At 38.9% G+C, this 22,833-nt stretch overlaps 1 long non-coding RNA gene across 1 annotated transcript; it reads left to right on the top strand.

The window, feature by feature from the left end:
* Window positions 1-2,407: 2,407 nt before the first annotated feature.
* LOC113318401 lies at window positions 2,408-4,069 on the top strand. The gene is made up of 2 exons (XR_003344526.1): window positions 2,408-3,190; window positions 3,354-4,069. It is a non-coding gene; the product is annotated as an uncharacterized LOC113318401 (long non-coding RNA).
* The last annotated feature ends 18,764 nt before the right edge of the window (window positions 4,070-22,833 follow it).

The following is a 22,833-nucleotide window of genomic DNA, read 5'->3' on the forward strand; positions in this document are numbered from 1 at the left end:
ACGACACTAGAATTATAGATTCGTACTTCTACATCATATTCCGCAAGAGAATTGAGAATGCGTATCCTGCTAATGACCATACTGGCCTTCAATATGCCTGTAAGATTTTAGAGCTTCACCCAGCTGAACTCTCATTATTTTATGCACGGCCGTATGAATTGTCATGCGTTGATTAGTCTACACTGCTGCTGCAATAATAAATATTCAGAATAAGCTACCACGCTATTCTAAATTAGCAGAAGCATGATATTTGGAATATTACTTCGAGTCGCAGAACTTCCAAGGCTGAATTCCTCGAATATGTTCTGTATGCTACAAACGAGTGCTAGCGCCAACATGGCCGAGCTCCATAACCAGGTCGTGGCCATTAACTCCCTAACTAGCCAACTAGCTAACCAGGCCACGACTTCCTTCTCTCTTATCCTGGCCATGTCTTTGGCCACGACATCCCTATCCCTAGCTAGCCAACTAGCTAAGGCCGTGGCCACCAATTCCCTAACTAGCCACGGCCTCCTAGTCTAGCCCAACATGCCATGGCACCTGGCCATTGGCCATGACTATCTTATCTATTAGCTTGCCCATTGAACACGACTATCTTATCTATTAACTTGGCCATGTCTTTGGTTTAGCCTAGCCATCAGGCCACGACTTCCTTGTCTTCAAGCCTAGCTTGTCCTTGGCTACGACCATCTCTCCTTCCGTCCTAGCCATGTCTCGGCCTGGACTAGCCATCAGGCAACGACCTCCTTGTCTTCAGGCCTAGCATGTCCGTGGCCACGACCACCTTTAAACTTCCTGCCTAGCCATGTCTCGGCCTAGACTATCCATCAGTTCACGACATCCTAGTCTCTTAGTTCGGCCTAGCCTAGCTTCCTAGCTATCCAACTAGCTAGTCAGGTCAGGGCCTCCCTATCTTCCGGCTTGGCCTATCTAGTGGCCATGATCACCTTATCCCTAGCCTAGATAGCCACGACCACCTTGCCTCTTAGCCTGGTCATGTCTTTGGAAACTTCCTCCTTGCCTTTCGGCCTAGCTTAGTGTCACAGTTTCGCAACACCTAAATGCAACACCAACTTGACAATGACAATTATGCTCCACAACATAATCTCAGCCAACTCGCACTTAGCCAATACTTCACTTATTGACTAAATCTCTATTCAGCTCATACTATATAGGTTCTGCTCAGAAATATTCCAAGCTTTCAATAAAACACACACAATCCGCTTGATGCATAAACAGTAAGCCAAAACAAGGGACAAATGCACCAACAAAACTTAGCTTTAAATTAGGTCGTACCCTTTTATTTATTGCACACTTATGGTTACACACTCTTCTTGTTCCGGATTACCCAATCCCTTCATAAGATCAGGATTATATAGTACAAAAGCTATGTTCAAGTAACTGTCAGGCAGTTACAGATTTACTTTATGCCATGCAGTTAGCCAACCGTGCCAACTGACGCCACTACACTCTAAAGCTAAACAAACAGGTCATAGCCTTTAGAAAAGGATAAAGCGAAACAAATTCCGTGTAACCAACTCGAAACCGTCAAGGTCATGTTCCCGACACATGTCATCCAGCCTTGTAGCACAATGATTGCGTCTGCCAGCCAAAGTCATGCAATCATTGCTGAGCATCATTCTTCAATGATGCAAGTGTGCTGATGCAAGTACTGCTTGCATGCCTGTACGCCTCATGCATACAATTTACTTTACAAACTCATTTTGCATCTCTTGACGCTAATCTCGCGTCATTGGCTATGTCCAAACCCTGTTTGGCATATGCCATTGTCTAGCTGCAACTCAGACATGAACTCCGCATATCTGACTTTGGCCAAGCCACTGATAATGCACAACTATTGTGCATTATCACTTAGCCACTTGACATCCATGTCATAGACCTCCCCACCATCCGAACTCGATGCACTCGTCGATTCTTTTCGCAGTAGGTAAGCTTGAATTTGTTCTCCAAATTGCCATAATGTGGTATCCTTCTCCCAAGAAGCTTCGGAGTCTGGCAACCCTTGCCGCTTAATTATAAAATAAGTTCTCCTATTCTTCTTGCTTTTCCATCTCAACTCGATCATCAATGTAAATACCCTCAAGCTCGTCAACGCTTTTAGACCAGTCAAGAGACGTATTAGCCGATAATAACTCGATTAGTTTAACACGAACGTTAATTAATAGGAAATAATCTAACAATGATATAGATACGAAATTAGTACCATTGAATAGATTTCTAAAAGTTATGCGAAATGGACTACTAGAACTTGTCATTCGGATACCGGACGAAGAAGATATCGTCTGAATTGAGTGAATGGTAAAATAGTCTTTTTATGAAACCGACCCGGACTTCCCTTATCAAAGAAAGTTATTTTATTAGTATTCTTCCTTGGTCTTATCTCAAAACCATTCGCAAGAGAAACCCATTTTTCTCTTCTCCTTTCTCTTTTTTTCTTCTTCTTCTTCTTCTTCCTCTTCTCCGTTTTCTTCTCTGTTCTTTTTCTGTAAAAATCGAGGGATGATTTTGAGAGCACGTTTGAGAGTTATTTATTGATGAATCTATTCTAATGGTGAAGGAGGTGTTTTCGATGTGATTTAAGAATGAAAAGATTTAGTGTTGGGATTTTGAGACGAATCATGGAGAAGTAGAGTTAGGGTTTATGTGATTTGGTGAAGGTTTGATTTGAGGTAACTAAAGATGGGTTTGTTGATTTAATTGATTATCTTATGAGGTTTTGATGTAAACTGAAGAGTTAGGGTTTCTCTGATAATCGATGAAGATAAAGACGATTATGATACTCAAATCGAGATAGAAGAAGAATAGGGTTAGCTTTAGTTGGTGGTGGTGGTGTTGATTCAAGCGGCTGATACAGAACATGCAGAGAAGGTAATTTGAGAATTAAAATTTGGGTTTCTGTATTTTGAGTTCGAGATTTAATTAAGGGTGAGTAAGAAGGAATTACAGGAGGGGTTTGCTAGATTAGAAGACTTTAATTCATGTTTTGAGTTTGAGTTATAAAATAAAAGATTTGGGAATTGAATTAGAATTTGATTGAGAACTGTTAGTGATGGTGGAAGTGTGTTTGTGTTGAATGAACTGAACTTGTGGTTTGTTGATGTGCAAGATGAGTTTTGAATCAAGCTAAAGCAAGAAGAATAGTCAATTGATTAAGAGAAGCTGTTTTGAGGTAACTTGTTCTTCTTAATGTTTGTCTACCTTCTTTGTTGAGTTTTTGATTTGTTAATTAAATTAAGAATTAAAATGGATGTGATGAGTATGTGCCTGAGTTGATGACGATGTTGCTGAGTTTGGGCTTATTGGTGGTGTTGTCTATGTAATTGACTTTGCAGGTGGAGAAGTGATATTGTTACTTAGTATATTGATTGGAGTTATAGATGGGTGTTTAGGATGGTATAGGGGGAATGAATATTTCAGTGTTAAAATAGTAATTCTATGTGGTTTTGGTTTGGTGAAGTGCAGAGTTTGGAATTGATAGTGAGAAAATAGAATGGTGGCCTTGTGTTGTTAAAGTTGTTGCTAAAAGAGTTTGGTTACATGGAGTTGTATTTAAGAATTTGAATGTTAGATTTTGATAAAGATGTTAAGTGGTGGCTGTGTATGTTGGTGTTGTCTGGAAATGGAGCCTCAGGCGATGAACATGAAGAAGCTGATAGTGCTGTGTGTATTGTGAAGTTTGTATAGAATGAAGCTGTTTTGGATGATTGATTGTGGTGTGAGATTGCAGGCGGTATTGAACTGGTGGTGCTGGAGTGGTTAAGATAGATATAATGATGTTGCTTTAGAGTGGTCATGAGAGTTGTATTGTAGTAATTTATAGAACGAATGGTTTCTGAAGTTTCAGTCCATGAAGAATGGCGAATCAGAGTAGTAGATTGTTTTTGCTGTAGAAGCTTTGAACTGCAGTTGCAGGTAAACTAAGCTTGTGTTTGTATTTTATTTTGAAGTATTGTTGGATTCGATGTACTGTCTTGATGTTGTAATTAGTCTAGTAGAATTGAATGATAAAAGGAAGAAGACGTAGGAAATGAAACTGCAATTGAACTTAGTCATGCTTGTCATCCCGGTCAGATTATCTGACTATTTTTGTACCTAGCTGACTCAGGGTATCTGACTGAGTTGAGTTAACCTGTTAACCAGTCTTGAATCGGTTTGACTCAGTGAACCTTGACTGAGTTGTCTTCTTTAACCGACCTGGACATTGACCTGGACATTGACCTTGACTGTTAGAGACTGGTTAACCGTTAAGTCTGACCGTTAGTTGACTTAGATGGACTGGACCTTAGTTTAATGGGCTTGTTTAGTGGACTTGGGCTTAGGGCCAGTTTCTTTAATTAGATGTTTTGGATCTCCTATGGTCTGAATTAGCCTTTGGTTTCTTCTACAAAGTTGTAGATACTCATAAGACCTAGCTAATAGACTATATAAGTCAATCTAATTGAATTAATAAACCTTAAGATATGCAAGAATGGATAACGAAGATGTGTAGAACCATAAATGGCCATTAGTTAGACTTGAATGATTCTTGTGTGAGCCATTTTGGCTGGTTTCTTAGACTTCTTGTATGATTAATAGTTAGTCTATATTAACAACGATCGATTCAAAGGATGAACCAGTGGATCATGGATCTCGAGGTAGGCGTGGCCTGTCATCAAAAGAGGTGGGAATTTTTATTTAACTCTATTGTGATTATTGTTATTTTCTTTTACCAAAGTTTATGTTTAACAAATTCATGCATTGTCTGATTGTGCTTTCCATGCATTTTTTAACTTGATTTACGAAAGTTCTGTTATTTCTTTTAATTTTTCCACTGCTTGGAAAGAAATTGTAATGCTTGTTTGTCTTCATGAATTGTTTGGGAAATAAGAATTTCCATTTGAATGCTTGGAAACTGAGAATTTCCAACTGTGGTATATAGGATACTGCTCCTTCATTTATACTACTCACTTTCGAGCTATGCTTAATAGGTGCGGGATGAGTTCACCATATAGCTCTAGGTGCGGGACGAGTCACCATATTATATATTGTTTGGAAGGAGTTAGTTCCATATACATGATTGTTTACTTCTGTGAAATTGGTTGTGTTTAGGGAAAACAAGAATTGTTTTAAAATCATTTCCAATGATTGCATGAAAGTTAAATGTTATACCTACCGGGCACCCCTTTTAGGGATGATGTGCTCACCCATTCCCACTTTCAGTTTCAGAGACCGATCAGAGTTGCGCAGCGGAGGCTTCGAGGAGTTGAGTTCGTTAGTTAGTTAACTTCGGCTATGTTTATTATGTGACATATTATATTTGTTAACCAAATGACTATTGTATATGTATCATTTGATAGAAGTTCTTGTATATATATTTCTGAGCGGGGCCAGTTTTGGGTTAAGTTTTGTAGCAGATTTCTTAATTGAATGTTTAAGTATTTAAATTAGATTCGTGGTGCCTCTTTATTTAGTTAATCTCTTGGATTAGTTAGCTGCTAGCTTTGAAGGCGCTACAATCAAGTATAGCCTCAACTTGCTTGTCGAATTGTGATCTGATTACTGGTGGTGAACGCTTCGCTTGTTGTCTCGAAGTGTCCATCAAATCAGGATGGTATTTATTTAAGAAGCTGACATGAAAAGTGGGGTGTATTTTCAACCTTTACGGCAACTCAAGTCTGTAAGCCACCTTACCAACTCTTTTTATCACTTCAAAAGGACCATCATATCTTGGAATTAGGCTTCTATGCATTGTCTTGCTAGAAATCTTCTTGGGAGAAGGATACCACATTGTGGAATTAGGCCTCTATGCGATGTCTTGCTAGAAATCTTTAACAAAACCATATCTCCCACCTCAAATTCCACATCTCTGCGATGCAAATCATCATACTTCTTCATTCGTCTTTGCGTCTTGGATAAACTATCATGCGCCTGCTCAGTCATCTCGGTTTTTGACCTTTCATGATGATAAGCTGCTGGACATGAACCTTGCTTCTTAGCCTTTGGCACCTCATGAGGGGTTAATGGTTGCTGTCCTGTTGCTAACTTGAAAGGACTCAACTCTGTTGATGAACTTTTGTGCAAATTGTAACAAAATTGGGCTGTATCCATCAACCACCACCCAATTTCCCTGGCTTTCCGTCACATAATGACGCAAATACTCTTCTAACAATGCATTTATCCTCTCCGTCTTACCATCGTTTTGGGGTTGATTGCTAGTAGAAAACTTCAGTTCGTAACCAAGCATTCCAAACAAGGCGATCCAAAACCTGCCCGTAAACCTTGAGTATCTATTACTCACAATATCTCGAGGAAGTCCCCAATACTTCACTAAATTCTTGAAGAACAAATTAGCTGCAACGTCTGCATTGCAAGAATGGGGACAGTGAATGAATGTAGCATACTTCGAAAAGCGATCAACAAAGACCATTATCGAGCTAAAGCTTTGCACCTTTAGCAGCCCGTTAATAAAGTCCATCGACAAGCACTGCCATGGCTTATCTGGAATCGGCAAAGGTTGTAGCAATCCTACTACGTTTCTCCTTTCCGACTTATCCAGTTGACACGGTAAGCATGTCTTCACATACAACTCGACATCTTCTTCCATTTTAGTCCAGTAATAGGAACGAGCTATCAAAGCATGCGTTTTTGCCATGCCTGGATGACCAGCCCAAATGGAATCATACGTCTCTCGCAAGAGTTCCCTTCTCAGTCCACCTGAATTAGGTACATAAAATTTTCCTCCCTTGGCATAAATGATGCCATAATCTAGCCAATATCAATGAACGATCCCATCACAGATCTGCTTAGTCAGGCACACAATTGCCTGATCATTCTTCGTCTCTTCTTTGATTCGAGACAACAACTATTCCTCAATAGTGGTCATGCCGTAACATATTCTGCCACTAACTTTCTGCTTAACGCATCTATCACAGAATTAAGCCTTCCTGGCTTATGCTCAAACTTGTAGTCGAACTCGCTCAAAAAGTCAAGCCACCTTGCTTGTTTTGGTGATAGTTTCTTCTGGCTGGAAAAGAACGTAATGGCTACATTATTAGTCCTTATGATTAAATAAGTTCCTAACAAATAATAACGCCACATTCTTAGGAAATGTATCACAGCCAACATCTCTTTCTCATGCACAGTGTATCTCCCTTCAGCATCGTTAAGCTTACGAATCTCATAAGCTACCGGATGGCCATCTTGCACCAAGACTCCTCCTAGAGCCCTGTCTGAAGCATCAATGTGCGCTTCAAATGGTATATCGAAGCTAGCCAAGCAAAGAACTGATTTTTTCGAGACCGCTTCCTTCAATGCATCGAATGAACGCTAGCACTCGTCAGTTCATTCCCATGATTTGTCCTTCCTCAATAAATCTGTCAATGGGGCTACTTTATTTGAATAGCCAACTATGAAGCGCCGGTAATAGTTAGCTAAACCCAAGAAAGAACGAAGCTCTCCAAGCTTTTTTGGCTCAGGCCAATCCATAATAGCCTCCACCTTTTTCTGGTCCATATGCACGCACCCATGCGATATCACATGGCCAAGGAAAGTAATTGTGGCCTGGGTAAACTCACACTTTTCCTTCTTCACATACAAACTTGTTTCCCTAAGCTTTGCAAACACTTTGCGAAGGTGCATCGCATGATCTTCCAAAGTCTCACTGTAAATGACTATGTCATCCAAGTATACCACAACAAAGAGGTCGATGTACTCAGCAAACACACCATTCATCACGGTGAAAAACGTTGCAGCTGCATTCGTCAAGCCGAATGGCATCACACGGTATTCAAACGAGCCATACCTTGTTACCATTGCAAACTTTGGTTCATCTCATTCTGCTATGTGCACTTGGTAATAACCTTAGCGCAAATCCAACTTGGTGAAGAATTTGGCCTTGGCTAAATGATGAGTGCCAAATAGTGCATATTTCTACACTTTTTATTGACATTTAAATCATCCTTTGCGCTTTAAAATCATATATTATCCCAAATTCTGTGTTTTCATTGTTTTCAAGAATAAATATTAGTAAATAAAGCTTGGATGAATGGAGAAACTAGAAGAGAAGAGAATTTGTGGCAACGGAAGAGAGATGACAAAATCCCGCTAGCAGGCAAGTGAAGAATGCCGTTTGCACCTCCTCCGCAAGTGAAGAATCTTGTTTGCAAGACCCAAAACTAGGTGTGGGATTGAAATATTAGCTTTGAAGAAGCATTAGGCCCGAGGAAGTGAAAGAACCCTAACCCATATCCAAACCCGGTACATCAATGTTTGATGCAACTTCTCAACACCCTAGCACACACCTTTTCTTACCTTAGTCGAACAGAAAGCCAAACACCTCCTTCAAGTCGTTTTCATCCTCTCCACCCTCTGAAATTCGATCACTTCATCATCCCTCCATCAGTCAATTCCATCCCCGACAACCACTGAGCTCAACCACTCTATCAGCCACCCTATGTAATTAGACTCTTACTCCCTATCTCTCTCAATCTTATCTTTTCTCTTGACAAAGAGCAGTAACCCTAGAAGCTAGGATTGAGAGAGATAGAGTTACAGTTATCTTTAATAAGCTAAAGCAAACATCAAATCAAAGAGATGTAAAGATGAATTGCATAAGGGGTTTGCTAGAAAACTTGTTATGGGTAAGTGGGTATTCTTCAATTATCAAACTAAAGAGGAATTAAGTGAAAGTTGTGTATAAATAGGGAGGAGATTGTGATGTAAAATCCATGCCCGGATTAGCCGGTGCACCAAGCTGTAGTACTTTATGTTTGTTTTTAGTATTATCATCATGTTCTAATTTCATAACTACGGTTTAGATGAAACCCTGACTCGTTGTTATGTTATTCATGTTGTTTATGTTACTCTTGAATGTTTAAATTTTTCTAGGATAGATTCAATCTTAGTTCTTCAATACTTTGCTCTCACAGTGTATGTCAGGCATCCATTGTAGTTAGGATAACACTGTGTTGATTGTGTTACAACTCATGCCTTAGAGACTGTTGTTAATCCCTTGACTAGTTGTGCTTAATTAAACAGTTAGTGCTCCGGATTGATACTTTAGTTGCGATTGAACTATCCATTGGTGAAACACCTTAGGTAAGTGGTAGACTTGACACTTCTCCCTTATCTGTTACAAGGACAAGAGTAATATAATTAGTTGAATACATAATGTGAGATAGTGGTGGATTTGATAATACGAGTGCCTTCATTCTCAGTGTTAGCATCTTTGTTATTGCTTCTTTATTTTACTGTTGTAATCTCCATTATCATCTTAACGTATCGACACCCAATAAAACCCCTTGTTATTACTCTCACTTTGAATCAGTATAGTAAGACCATAAGCTTCAATATTACACCCACCTTGTCCCCGAGGATCGACCTGTGCTTACCCTGTGTTGCATAAGGATACTGTGCACTTGCAGTTTGACATAGTCGTAGGCTTGTTTAAATTCCTACTACTAAACGATCAAACAAGTCTATCACTAGCGGAATTGGGTACTTGTTCTTCACAGTTAGCTTGTTCAAATCCCTATAATCAACACACATATGAAACGAGCCATCTTTCTTCTTTTGAAACAGAACCTGAGCACTAAATGGAGCTTTGGACGGTTGTATGTAGCCTGCCTCCGATATGGTGCTTGTGCAGGCGGCCTCGCCCCTGGCACCAACCCTATCATATGATCGATCCTACGTCGTGGTGGTAGCGTCTTAGGCAGTTCTGCATGCATCATGCCTGCAAGCTCTTCTAAGACCTCTGATATTCCATCCTCAACTTCTATTACCTTTCCTGGTTTGATCTCAACCAACACTCCTAGGAAATTAGCCAAGCCTTGGTGCACACCTTCTTTCACCTGAATTGTAGACAAATATGGCTTAAGTATCTTGTCTGGTTCACTTTGCCTCACCATAAAGACAAAACATGGGTATTGAGGGTGCTGTATCAATATCCCATTCCTATGAGGTAATGGCGACGCATTCGCCGCGCAAAAGAAATCCATGCCCAAAATCAGGTCATAATCATCCATGACTATCACTAGAAAATCTAGTTTTCCTTTCCATTATCCAACTTGCACATCTGCATTGCGAACTTTCCCTCGACTGGCTTGTGGTTCCGCGTTAACAGTTTTGATCGTGCTATCCGCGCTAGTAACTGTTAAGTTCAATGTCATGGAAACGTCTGGATGAATGAAAGACTTGGTAGCACCGGTATCAGACATCGCTAACACCCACTTTCCATTGATCTTAAAATCAATGTATATCAGTCCAGAAGACATCTTCTTCTTGGAGTATGCTTTTCTCGCTAGAAAGCGACTGATGTTGCGATATTGGTCCATACCAACATCATTCTGAGCCTGAAAAGGCGAGGGTACCCAAATATACCTCAAGCTAAAACTTTTTCTACCTATAATTCCTTTCTCCGAAAGTGATTGTCTATTGACTGAGTCAAGACAATACAACTAATCAGTTCACACTTCGTGTGATCGTCTATGGATACGAGATCGATACAATACAACAAATAAGTATGTTACTTGATAAAAAGGTTCAGACTTAACCAAACACAATAGGATTCACTTATCAAGTAAATATGAATTAACGTTTGTGTAATTTACTTTAATTATAATAAAACAATTATAATGCGGGAATATACAGTAAATGACACAGGTTGTTAACAAGGAAACCGCAAATGCAGAAAAACCCCGAGACCTTGTTCATAATTGAATACTCTCAGGATTAATCCGCTACACAAAATTAAACCTAACTTCGTATAGTTGAGACAAAGCAACTAAACCTATAGTTCATCTAGTTCCGTCTGTATTCCCACGCCTCCAACTTATAAATAAGTCACGTACTTGGAACAATTCCTTTGGTTCCTATTCCAAACAGTAAAGGAACAACAAATATGTTTGGGATGAACTCTATTCATCCAAGTGATATGAGTCGAACAAAGGCTCTTCCGTTTATCTTAGCATAAACTCCTTCGTCCGGTCCTTAGATCTATCTTATGTTCAATTACCGAAGTAATCGTTTAAGATTAAGCCAACAACACTATTAATCCAAAGAATTGTGTTGATGCCGATATACTCAATTAATCAATCCAGTCTATCACAAGGATAAACCGATTATTAATTGGATCCTATTTTACCGAAACAAGTATTGTGCACACCAAAGATTATGAACCCACGAATCAGAAATCTTCAATATCTTCTTCGTCTTCAAATCTTCTTAGATTTTGAATAATAACCTGCACACAATCACTTGAATCTCTTTTGATCAATCACGCACAGAACGGAGTCTGTTAACAAAAGATTATCACAAGATCGTCTTTAGAACTAACTACAGTCTAAAGATCCCTGTCGAAACTATGAACTAGTTTGAGTGAATCTTATATCAGAAGAGAAGATTCTCAAGCATAAACAAACTAGGTGCAATCAGATTTCAACCACCATTAGTCAATCAAATCAATCGAAAACAAAAGATAAATCGCAATTATCTAGTTTCTCACCAACGGTACACGATAGAGCTTCTCAATCCCAAAGAAGACTTTAAACTGAGAGGTCGTAAGAGATTTCGCTTAATTAGGTTACTTTCCTCTCCGAATAGGCGGCTACACCAGTAACAACACAACAAAGAGGAAGCTTGTTGTTACGAAGGATTAGTTTGCTAGAAAGGCAAACTTCAGTATTTATAGACAATGAAGTTTGGACACCAAGGAATTCCAAAACGAAAATATTCTCAAGATATTCATTAAAGCACATATTCAGTTTCCATAATTCCTGGAAATGCTCTGTCCAAAAATAACGATCGAAATCTCTCGGAAAATCTAATTAGTAAATGCACATTAGTAATTCTTGTATTTCCCTATAAAATGAAATTAATAACCTTAATGAAAAGATTCTTAACTTACTTATGTTTCGATCCTGGGATTCTCTTCCCTTAGCTATTAAGGAATAACTTTGAACAATTAAAGAAATAAACATTCACATCACGTGTTCAAAGTATGTCGAGATCCTTACTTTGTAAGTTCTCTTTCACACTTACAACCTTGAAACCGATTTGCCACACTTCCAAACAAGTTTAGAATTGGTTCATCTGACTTTCAAGAACTATGTGATTGATCAAACAAACATTCAATCACAATCATGGATTTAACGGTTCTACCAAAATAAGTTTCGGTTCTACCTCCATGTGAGTATTGTGCATAGTCACACTAGATTTCCAAAATTAGGTTTACTAGGTACTAGGATCGGTTCCCCACATATATATGGTATCTAACTTATATGTGTTGCACATGTCCATAGGATCAGTTCCCCTTTGCCTAAAAACGTGTTGCACATGTTCATAGGATCGGTTCCCCTTTCTACTATAAACCTTGTTGCATCTCATACAAGGATCGGTTCCCATTTGTGATGTATTGCACCTCTTACTAGGATCGGTTCCCCTTTCCCAAATTTGGTCATACAAAACACAAACCCGATCATACCATCTCAGGTGATTACTTAAGATCGGTTTCACTAATAAAAGTCATACCAATACATAAGTCAGGCCTTTGTGAATAGTTCTACCAAGAACACAAACAAGTCATGAACGGTTATACTCAATAACACATATTGGTTGTTTATAAGATATTCAATGAATAACAAAACCAATAACGCCTGACAATTTCCTTTTCGGTTCAAAAAAAAGTTTATGAACTTACTTCCTTAGAACACATGTAAAACATTGTTCCCTGGGATGAAATCCTCACCTTATACCCATACATAATCACAGTAGCATTCAAATGATTATGACGACGTCTTATCTACAAAGTTTAATGGTTAAGCAATAAACCTCGTATTGTATTCCTTAATAATATGTCTATCTAGAGTGCAAATATGCTTCGCAGTTATGTTTTCAATATGCACGACTTGAAAGATACGTTAGGGAATGAAACAATTCAAGTCAAATATCACTAAACTCAAGTGGAAGGATGATTGTTGTCGTTTTAGCTCCTTGTTTCTTCACATCTTCAAGTCTTCGCAATACTTGTAATTTCTCATTATCCTAATACTTTCAAGCTAACCTATACGAAGTTGACTCTAGTACATAATCAAGCGACTCTTAACATGAGTTTTGATTTACTAAAATATGATAACCAAACTTGAAATACCAACGCTTGGTGGGTTCAACTGAGCTATGCTCTAACAATCTCCCCCTTTGTCAATTTTAGTGACAAAACTCTTACATCATATGGATAAACAAATTACAAGAATTCATTACACATACGCTTGATTCCCGAATTCAACAGCACAGTAAACTGCTTACATTAAATCCTTTAAAATGTCACTGTTGACATTATAATAACAAAGAAAAAGAGTAATAGCTTTGTTAAACCGCACGTCTTTGTTATACCAATTCATATGACATGTTACTCCCCCTTAGTCTGCGCTCTCACCCTTTCGTTAGATAAACGTTCAAGCGCCAATTTTCTTTTCCTTAGCGATACCAATCAATATAAAATCAATGCCACTATCACCTGTTTACTCCATATATTTCTCCCCCTTTTTGTCACAAACTGACAAAGAAAGAAAAATTAAAGGACAACACGAAAAGAATCTTACAAATCTCAAAAGGGACTTGTAACCTGTAGAGTTACGCACGAGGGTTCCACACATCATGTTCTGATAACCAATATCTAAACCGAAACTACAAGTAGTTTTATTTTGATATGTTACCAAGGAAAAAATTGTCCGAAACAATTTTTCCAGTTTAGTTTAGCAAAACAAAAAACAACTAAGCACCTTAGTACCTTTGCTAAACCGATTGTTAAAAAACAACCGCTTAATTCGATAAGACCAAAATAAAGATAACTCTATTTTTCTCATCAGGTTCTAATTATCCATAAACTTAGACCAATCAATTTTAAATAAGACAAGTACTAGGTTAATTAACTAGCATTTCTTGTTAAGGCATTCCATTAGACTTGAATAACCGAAACCTTACTTCGATAAGTCTAACTAAGATCAGAATTAACTTAATTTCTCTTATCCGGAATCGAATTGGACTAAACAAATCATCCCGTAAACCTTTTATTTCGTTAAGCCATAAATAATTCATACAAACCAAATAAATCAACTTGCATAATTATTCACCTCAATCGGAAGCAATTGAAACAACATAAGCATTAAAACACCACAATTGCACCGAAATTTTGTAATCCTAAACAATTGATACCACACAATAAATCAAGATAAAAATAGTTTTTCTTAACCAGAACCAATTGAATCACACACATCCACACACACATCATGCAATAAACATCAATTGAACCGAAATTTTGTTAAGCAAAAGCAATAAATATATATGATATAAACTCAGGCTTTTCTTAAACAGGAAAAAAATTAACTAACAAGATTGTTACCTCAAATTTTGCATCCACTTCTCCAATATGATTGCATCTTCGTCCAGGGAGAATTGATATCAAAATATCATCATGTTGTCATCCTTATGCAAAAACAAAAGAATAACAACCAACCCGGTTTCAACTGTTGCAAGCAAAAGTTGAAAACCGAATCCACAAGGTACTAATGTACCTTGACAATCCCTATGGATTTCCTTAGATTTTCGAAAGTTGCTCTATCTAAGGGTTTAGTGAGAATATCAGATAGTTGACGCTCGGATGAAACATACTCTAATTTGATAACACCATTCTCATATAATTCTCTAATAAAGTGATATCTAATACCTATGTGTTTAGTACGAGAATGTTCAACAGGATTCTCAGTCAAGCGAATAGCACTTGAGTTATCACAAAGGATGTTCATAGTTGAAATATTTAGCATCTGTTTCATCCATAGTAGTTGGGTACATCATGTACCAGCAACAATATATTCTGCTTCACCGGTTGATAAGGATTGTGAGTTATATTTATTGCTGTTCCAAGCAACAAGATTTTGACCAACATAGAAGCAACCACCAGAGGTGCTTTTCCGATATTCTACACACCCGGCCCAATCACCATCTGAATAGGCAACAAGACTGTTGTTTGTATCCATAGAGTATGATAAGCCATAATCTAGGGTACCATTAACGTATCTTATGATTCGATTTACATATTTAAGAAGTGACTCCTTAGGATCTTCTTGAAATATGGCACAACATCCCACACTGAAAGCAATGTCTGGTCTTGTTGCAGTTAAGTATAGAAAGCTTCCTATCATGGATCTGTATAGTTTTTAATCAACAGATTTTTCTCCTGTATTGGATTGGAGTTTCCCAGTAGTTGGCATTGGAGTTGCCATAGGTGTTGAATCTTTTAGTTCGAATTTTTCAACTAAGTCCCTTGCATTATTTTTCTTGAGAAAAAAGAATACTGACTTTTTGTTGATGTATTTGAAAACCAAGAAAGTTTAACAATTATCTGACATTACTCATTTCGAATTCTCCACTCATAAGATTTAAAAATTCATCTGTTAGAGATTTGGAGGTGGATCCATACATGATGTTGTGATGGTGGATTTTCGACAAAGGGTAAAATTGTAAAACCATAATTATTCATGTTCCTGATCCAGCAATCAGATGAGTATTGAGGCTCATGTATCTCATTGAAGCATGAAAGATCATGCCACAAGAATCTCTGACTGAGAATACTGTCTCTCAAAGTATCTTCAAAAGCCTCTGATCGAGTATATTACTCCTCAGAACATATGTATGCAGTCTCTCAGATGAGACCATGGCGTATCTCATAAATACTGAGCAATTTCAGTAATCACTTTTGTAAAGAATCTAAATAATTGGACGGCTCCTAGATGTATTATTCACTAGTATAGAGCACTACGTCTTAAGGACGTCGCAATGTTCCCTGACTTTAAAAGATAAACATTCAAATCGAGTGTTCTGCTCCAGCTAGCTCATACCCCGATTTCCAAATAATTATAATGCTCCTAGACAGCATGCCTGCTAGTATAGATCCATCAATTGATTATTTCTAGTCGCAAGATTCATCAATTGAATTCCTAGAAAATATTCTACGTTCCGTATAAAATTTCGTTAATTCAATTTATGGCTTTTCGCAGCAGAATTCCATGGGTTAGTAATAAATATTCAACATACGGGAATCTGAGCCACCATCGAGTAAGCCCCAAGGAAATGGTGCAAGTGTATTCAACAATAAATGCACTAACGAGCACCTGAATGCATGAACGAACATTCAATAACACGGAGGAACGATCAAACCATGGAGAAAATAATAGTAATAATAAAATATCTAAAGGAGGTGTCTAAGGGGACCAAGTCCACCGGCCGGCCGGTCATGCCGCCGTGGTCAGTCCCACGCTTCTCCTTTTATTTCATCATATTTTATTATTTTCCTTGATCCCATGAAAGTCCCTTTAATTGATGAAACTCCTTCATTTCTTGGTATTTCCTTCACATTAAGGAAATTATACAAAAATTACATAAAATTAGGAAAGGTGTCACGGGACCGTGGTCACTAGCCGGCCGGCCATGCCCTAGCCGTGACCGGTCCCACACCTTGTAATTCCATATTTTATTAATTATTTCCATCGTCTCATGGAAATCCATTAAATTCATGATATTTCCTTCACATCAAGGAAAAGACATAAAATTAGGGAAAACTCGTGGGACCACGCCCTAGCCGGACGACCATACCCAAGCCGGTGCCACACACCCTTATTTTATTATTATTAATATTATTTTTTCCCCTCATGTCATGGAAACTCCTTCACTTCAAGGAAATTCCTTGATTTCAACAAACCTCTTGATTTCATGATATTTCCCTAAGATCATGAAAATAATAATAAATTAGGAAAAGTGCTATGGGACCGTGATCATTGGACGGCCAGCCATGTCTTGGTCATAAACGGTCCCACACTTCATGACTCTTTTATTTTATTATTATTATTTCCTTCATCTTATGAAGTTTCTCCAGTCTCAGCAAAATCCTTGATTTCTTCGTATTTTCTCAAATGTTGCTCAAACGCACATCAGAAAATATCAAAATTCTCAGGACTAAGACACGAACACTTTAGCAACGTGAGCATGTTACCTTGACCGACCAAGGTTGGATCTTTCGCTTGCAAGGAGCTGGTCCCTCATATTTTCATCATTTGACCTAATTTGTTCACATTAGGTTCAAACTCTTCCAAACAATTTGGAATTTCATCAAATGATCGTCAGTCGATCCCGTGACCAACCAGAGACGGTTTCATGACCCCTTGTTCGGTCCTTCATCTTTTCATAATTTATTAGGTTTTATCACCTAAGGTTCAGACGAACATTATTTTAATGAAGGATTAAACCATCATTTAATCATCTTCTCACCAACTGGTCTTTAGGAGACTTTGGTATTTGGTCATTCGAGCATCTGGGTGTTACACGGTCGACTCATCATCCCATGTATCTGGTCCCTCCTTCACTCCGTGGTTGATTTTCAATAAATCATCAATTAATCAGCAATTGATCAAAAATTAGGGTTTTGGATCCAAAGCTCGGCAAAACGTAATTCTAAGCAGATTAAAACACTAATAATTTTACGTTGATCCCATGATCAGCATCCTAATTAATTAATTATACTCGGCTCAATTACCAGTATTTTAAATTAATATTATATTTTGGTCCTGCTACGAATAATTTATCAAACGAGCAACATTGGCTCAGATGAACAATATTTGCTCAGACTAAGGAATATTGGTTTAACTATCAATATTCAACAATCCATCGAATGAGAAATATTTGCTCACCTTAACTATCAACATTCATTCTACAATTATACCTCTGTATCAACAGACACGTTCAATTCATGAGTCTTAAAACATTTGCAAATCACGTTCGACTCAGCAATACAAGGACTCATCGTCCCATGAAGTCAGCAACTGACTAACTAAATACATGTCTTCCTTGCAGACTCCACAATCAGGAGACATCAATCGTGTCACATGGGGGATATTAACTAGGGTTTTGGTTTGGAAGCCTACGACACGTGTGTTCATCCACGATGAGAATGTGAGCAATTCGTGCAATCAGTTGGAGGAGTTAGCAAGGTAGTGGATGGAAATTAACCAAGTCTCCGCACGATGAGAAACTGGTTTTAACACGATTTCCACTTCCCCACTCTTTGACTCCAGCAACTGTCACACTTCATGGGATCAAGGTGTTTACAATTCGCAATATAAATAAGTCTCTGAATCGTGATTGAAACAACAAACAATTCTCGATAGACAGTCTTTTGTTTATACGAACTCATCGTCTTAGAGATTAATCTCAACTGAGTAAAGTCAATCATTCAGAAACTATTTTCACGCAAAATACACAACACACCAACAATCCTTGATCACCATTGATCTCATACATTTCTCAGCTTCCTTCATACAGATCGAACCATCCTCTCTTGTGATCGAATTAACTCTGGAACGACCATTGTCTTGGTTTAGGCAGGAGTCCTACAAATTGATATCTCGAACTTAAAGCACTCCCTTCTTGCAGTGCATCTGTGTGAGGTTAAACATTTCGCTCGGTTCACGGAGTCTCCTCTGCACGATCATCTCCTCAATTCCATAAAAACCAGCAAATCGTTTTTCCCCATCTATAGATTGGCGACCACAGTGGGAGATCATTATCTCGTTTGCAATCTCAGTTCTCACAAAGATGGTCGATCTTAGGTCTGGTTCAGTTACCAACCCGGGATCAACACCCAACCCTAACATTGGTATCTCTAGTGGTACCGCTAATACCACTCTTCCGGCGCAACCTGCCAATACTACTCCTCTGAATACTGGTGCTCCATTGATCACCCCTGTACGACGGTACAGGCTCCATTAACAATCCTCTTTTCGGAGGGCCTCCTGAAGAAGTCAGAGAAAATCTGCCTACCATAGGTGATTTCATAAAGGTGCTAGAAACTCTTTCCAAGAATCAGGTTGACATGGCTGCCACTCAGAAGGAATTATACAATTATCTCAAAACTCTTACAGAAAAAATGTCAGAGAAAACTCAAGATAAAGGAAAATCCAAAGAAACATCTTCGGCTGCTGATCCTGAAGTCACTCCAATCCATGTAGTATATGATGAGGAAGTTCCTAAGGCTGCAGACAACCCACCAGCGAAAGAACCGTCCAGTTTCATCACTCGTGAAGACCTGGAACGCCTCTTGGAGGATCGTGGAATGGATAAGACGTCCTCTGTCCACCGTCACCAACCTCCATACCCTGCTGCTACACAAAGGATTCCTCTGCCAAAAGTTTATACCTCTCCGACGTTCACCCTTTATGATGGAACAGGCAATTCTCAAGAGCATGTTTCTAGGTTTCTGGAATCACTGGGTGGAGCACAACCATGTCGTCCGTTTGAAGGAATTTTCAAAGTCTCTGACACGCAGAGCATACACCTGGTACAACATCATCGCACAAGGAAGTATTGCCAGTTGGGGAGAGATGGTTAATGCTTTCTACATAAAATACTTCTTCGTTTCAGAGCAAGTCACTCTCTCTGATCTAGGAAGGATGTATTAAAGGAGCAATAAATATCCCAATGACTATGTGAAAAGGTTCAAAGTTCAAGCCTTGGATTTCCACGACCTAGATGTCACAGAGCAGACACTTGTAAACTTATGCATCAACGGAACGATCCAGTTTATAGAGCTTTACTAGAAAATCTCTGGTTCCAGACTTATTCAGAACTTCATGAAGCAGCTAAGCGATCGGCGACTACTGCACCTGCTTTACTGGAAAGAGCAAAGTCTGCAAGGCCGAGGAATCTCGAAGCAACCGACGCCTAGTCAACAATCAGTACAATCTCCATCCTTCAACAAATGTTGTTGCTGAAAGGAAAGCCGAGACACAGCATCAGAACGCTTCTCGAACATCCCAGGATCATCTGTAGGCACAAAGAAAAGATAACCAATCCTGAAATGCACAAACATCGACCCGACATCAACAAACGGGAAAATGCAGACTCAAACTTCTCTCTTCTCATGAAGGAGTGATCGAGTTACTGGAAGTCTGGGTTCAAGATGGTACAATCAAATTGTCATTCATCAGGAGAGAGCTAACTGAAGAATAAATGGAGAATCCAAGGTACTGTCACCTTCATAGATTCATCAATCATCCAACAAGCAACTGTAATATTTTGAAGCACATTTTCAAAGAGAAGGTTGATCCACAATAGATTCAACTGGGTACTGAAGGAGTACACAAGAATCCTCTCCCAATCAGAACCTTTACACTCTCTAAACAACCTATCAAAGAGGAAGTTAAATCCTTGGTCGAACGTGAATTGCTCTATTTGTCGAAGGCACAAAGGAGAGACATGTTCACAGCACTGAACCACATTGTGTCAAGAAGTCCATTCCGAAAATACTTATTGAGCCTCTAGACACAGACCAAGAGATGTACGACTGGGGACTGCTTACCACAGTCAATCTCAGAAGAATCTAATTTAGAAGAACGTTGATCGATGCTCGCACCGCTATCAAGAACATTCCACTGAAAACCATCGGATCCACAGGCATCACTCGACAAGAAGATACTCATGCTCCCATCTCAATCAGAGACCTTGAAGGAACGCTCGCAAATACTTATGGCTACATCACTCTCAAAGTGAACATAAATTCAACCTGGACAGAAACCAAGTTTCACATAATCAGGAAGATCAAGGATATGACATGACCTTTAGACGAGCGTGGATCCATGCTGAAAAGATGGGTACTTACAAAGCGCCTTTGGTTACACATCTCTCTAACGAAGAAAGTTCTGATCCAGAAGATTTTGTGGACGTTCCATCATCAGAGCACTTGAAGAAATTGACGAGGTTGAAACATGAACCTGCAAAAGATGCATAGACATTCATCAAAAGGTCCTGCACTCAGAAAAGTCTCATTCCTCCCATGTCTATGTTATTTATTTCCTCACATGCTATTCTAGCATGGGGACTCAATTCTGTTAGCATCTCTGCTATTGCAAGACGCTATAAGTGGGTAATCTCACTTCAACAATAGTTTCCCAAGTGGTTGAATCTGACATTTCTACGAATCGAGCATCTCACTGAGACATTGATTACTGAGATGATGTTCAAGCACGACAAATAATTTGGGCATTTATCCATAGCCTTGCAGAAGTGTTCATGTATGCCACAAAATCAGAAAGCTCTGATGTCTGCACAAGTGTTGAATCCCATTACCACAACTAAAGGAATGCTGAATCAACAGAAGATAGTTGGGACCCAAACGATCAAACCTAAGACATGATCAAGGGATATGACGCTTCAATGCTCAAGAATCCTTCAAATTGTACTCCCAATAAAAGAGTACACCTCCTATAACGGCACATCTAGCTTCAGCACAAATATCTTGACGATGACACACCGATTCAACACCAGCGCAATCAAAGTGTAACTAAATTACAATAGTTAATTCTTCATTATCCCATGATAATACTTCTGAAGCAGATGCAACATCATTCATCCATGGATGGCACAAACCCCTTCAACATATATTGGGGACTTGATCTTATTGGAATTTCCAATCTGATGTGATTCCATGAAACTTCATCAACGGAACCTCTCTACATCACAAGCCTTGCATGACCAAGGAAATTTTTCTCCTCACATCCAGAATGTAGACTGCCGCTGTTATCTGCCACAACAACATCGATTCTCTGACGAAGCCACTTCACAGCTCACTGGATGAAGGAGCAGAGGATATATCGATAATCATGGTCCTAGACTCTTTCGGTCTCTGGAAAAACTCTAACCATAGTATCGGCATCAACAAAGATATGTGGAGAGATTTAACAAAATACTGGAGACTGACGGTCCACTGATCATGATGATCAGTTTCACAATCCAAGACCCGTGGAACCAGAATCTCATGTGCTAATCCTTCTTCATAAAAGTAATTCTACCACCAGGACATGCAACCATGGTCATTACATCATCCCCTCTTGTGAGCAACCTCAGTTATGGTCCCGTGACCAGGGTTTTAGAAGTGATGTTTCTACGGCTGACAGAAATAAGATGGCACTGCAAGTACCATGCTCATGTATCAATCAAGGGTTCTTGATCTCAAATGAATCAATGGCATTGAAATCCTTCACTAATCATTCAAGACACAAGCGAATGGTCTAAAGACACAACATGAGTGTTTTACAACAAGCTCGTCTGAGATGATTTTACACTGTCCTGCACAAAACATCGAGCTGGGATAAATTGATGAAGAATCTAGGGATGGGTCATATACCATTCTTTTTGTATGTATGTATATACAACATATCCAAAATTCACATCAATTGGAGAAACAAGCAAAGAGATGTGGACAAAACATTGGACTACATGCCAGTTGAAAATTTTTGGAAGTCTCATGGAAGTTTACTGTTTCGCCTATTTCGGCCCATAAACATGCTCGAAACCCAAAAAGCTTCTTTGAAAAAGCTTGGAAATTTCCTGGGCATGAATATACATGGGTAGATCGCGAAAATCCGACATCGGACGAAAATTCTACAGCATTTTCAATGAAGATCTGACTTCTGAATTTTCTGATGACGAATTATGACGAAATTCTTCATTCATCTACATATGAATCAGAAGCTACACCTTTCGCGCGAGATCGAACTTCATCTTCAGCCGCCAGTCTCATTTGCTGAAGCTAGCGACGTTTTACTGATAAGATGCAAGCCTTTCATCTCCAGCTTTCCTTTTCAGTAATAACTCATCTCGTCCCTGCTTCTTTTCTGCATCCGCAAAGGCTAAGAAAGCGTTGATTCCACCACGGACGACTCCCAGATGATTGAGAGACATACAATGCATCAGCTTTCCAGCGTATCTGAAAGGTTGATTCACCTCGGC

Source organism: Papaver somniferum, chromosome 10, assembly GCF_003573695.1.
Source record: "Papaver somniferum cultivar HN1 chromosome 10, ASM357369v1, whole genome shotgun sequence".
NCBI lineage: Eukaryota > Viridiplantae > Streptophyta > Magnoliopsida > Ranunculales > Papaveraceae > Papaver > Papaver somniferum.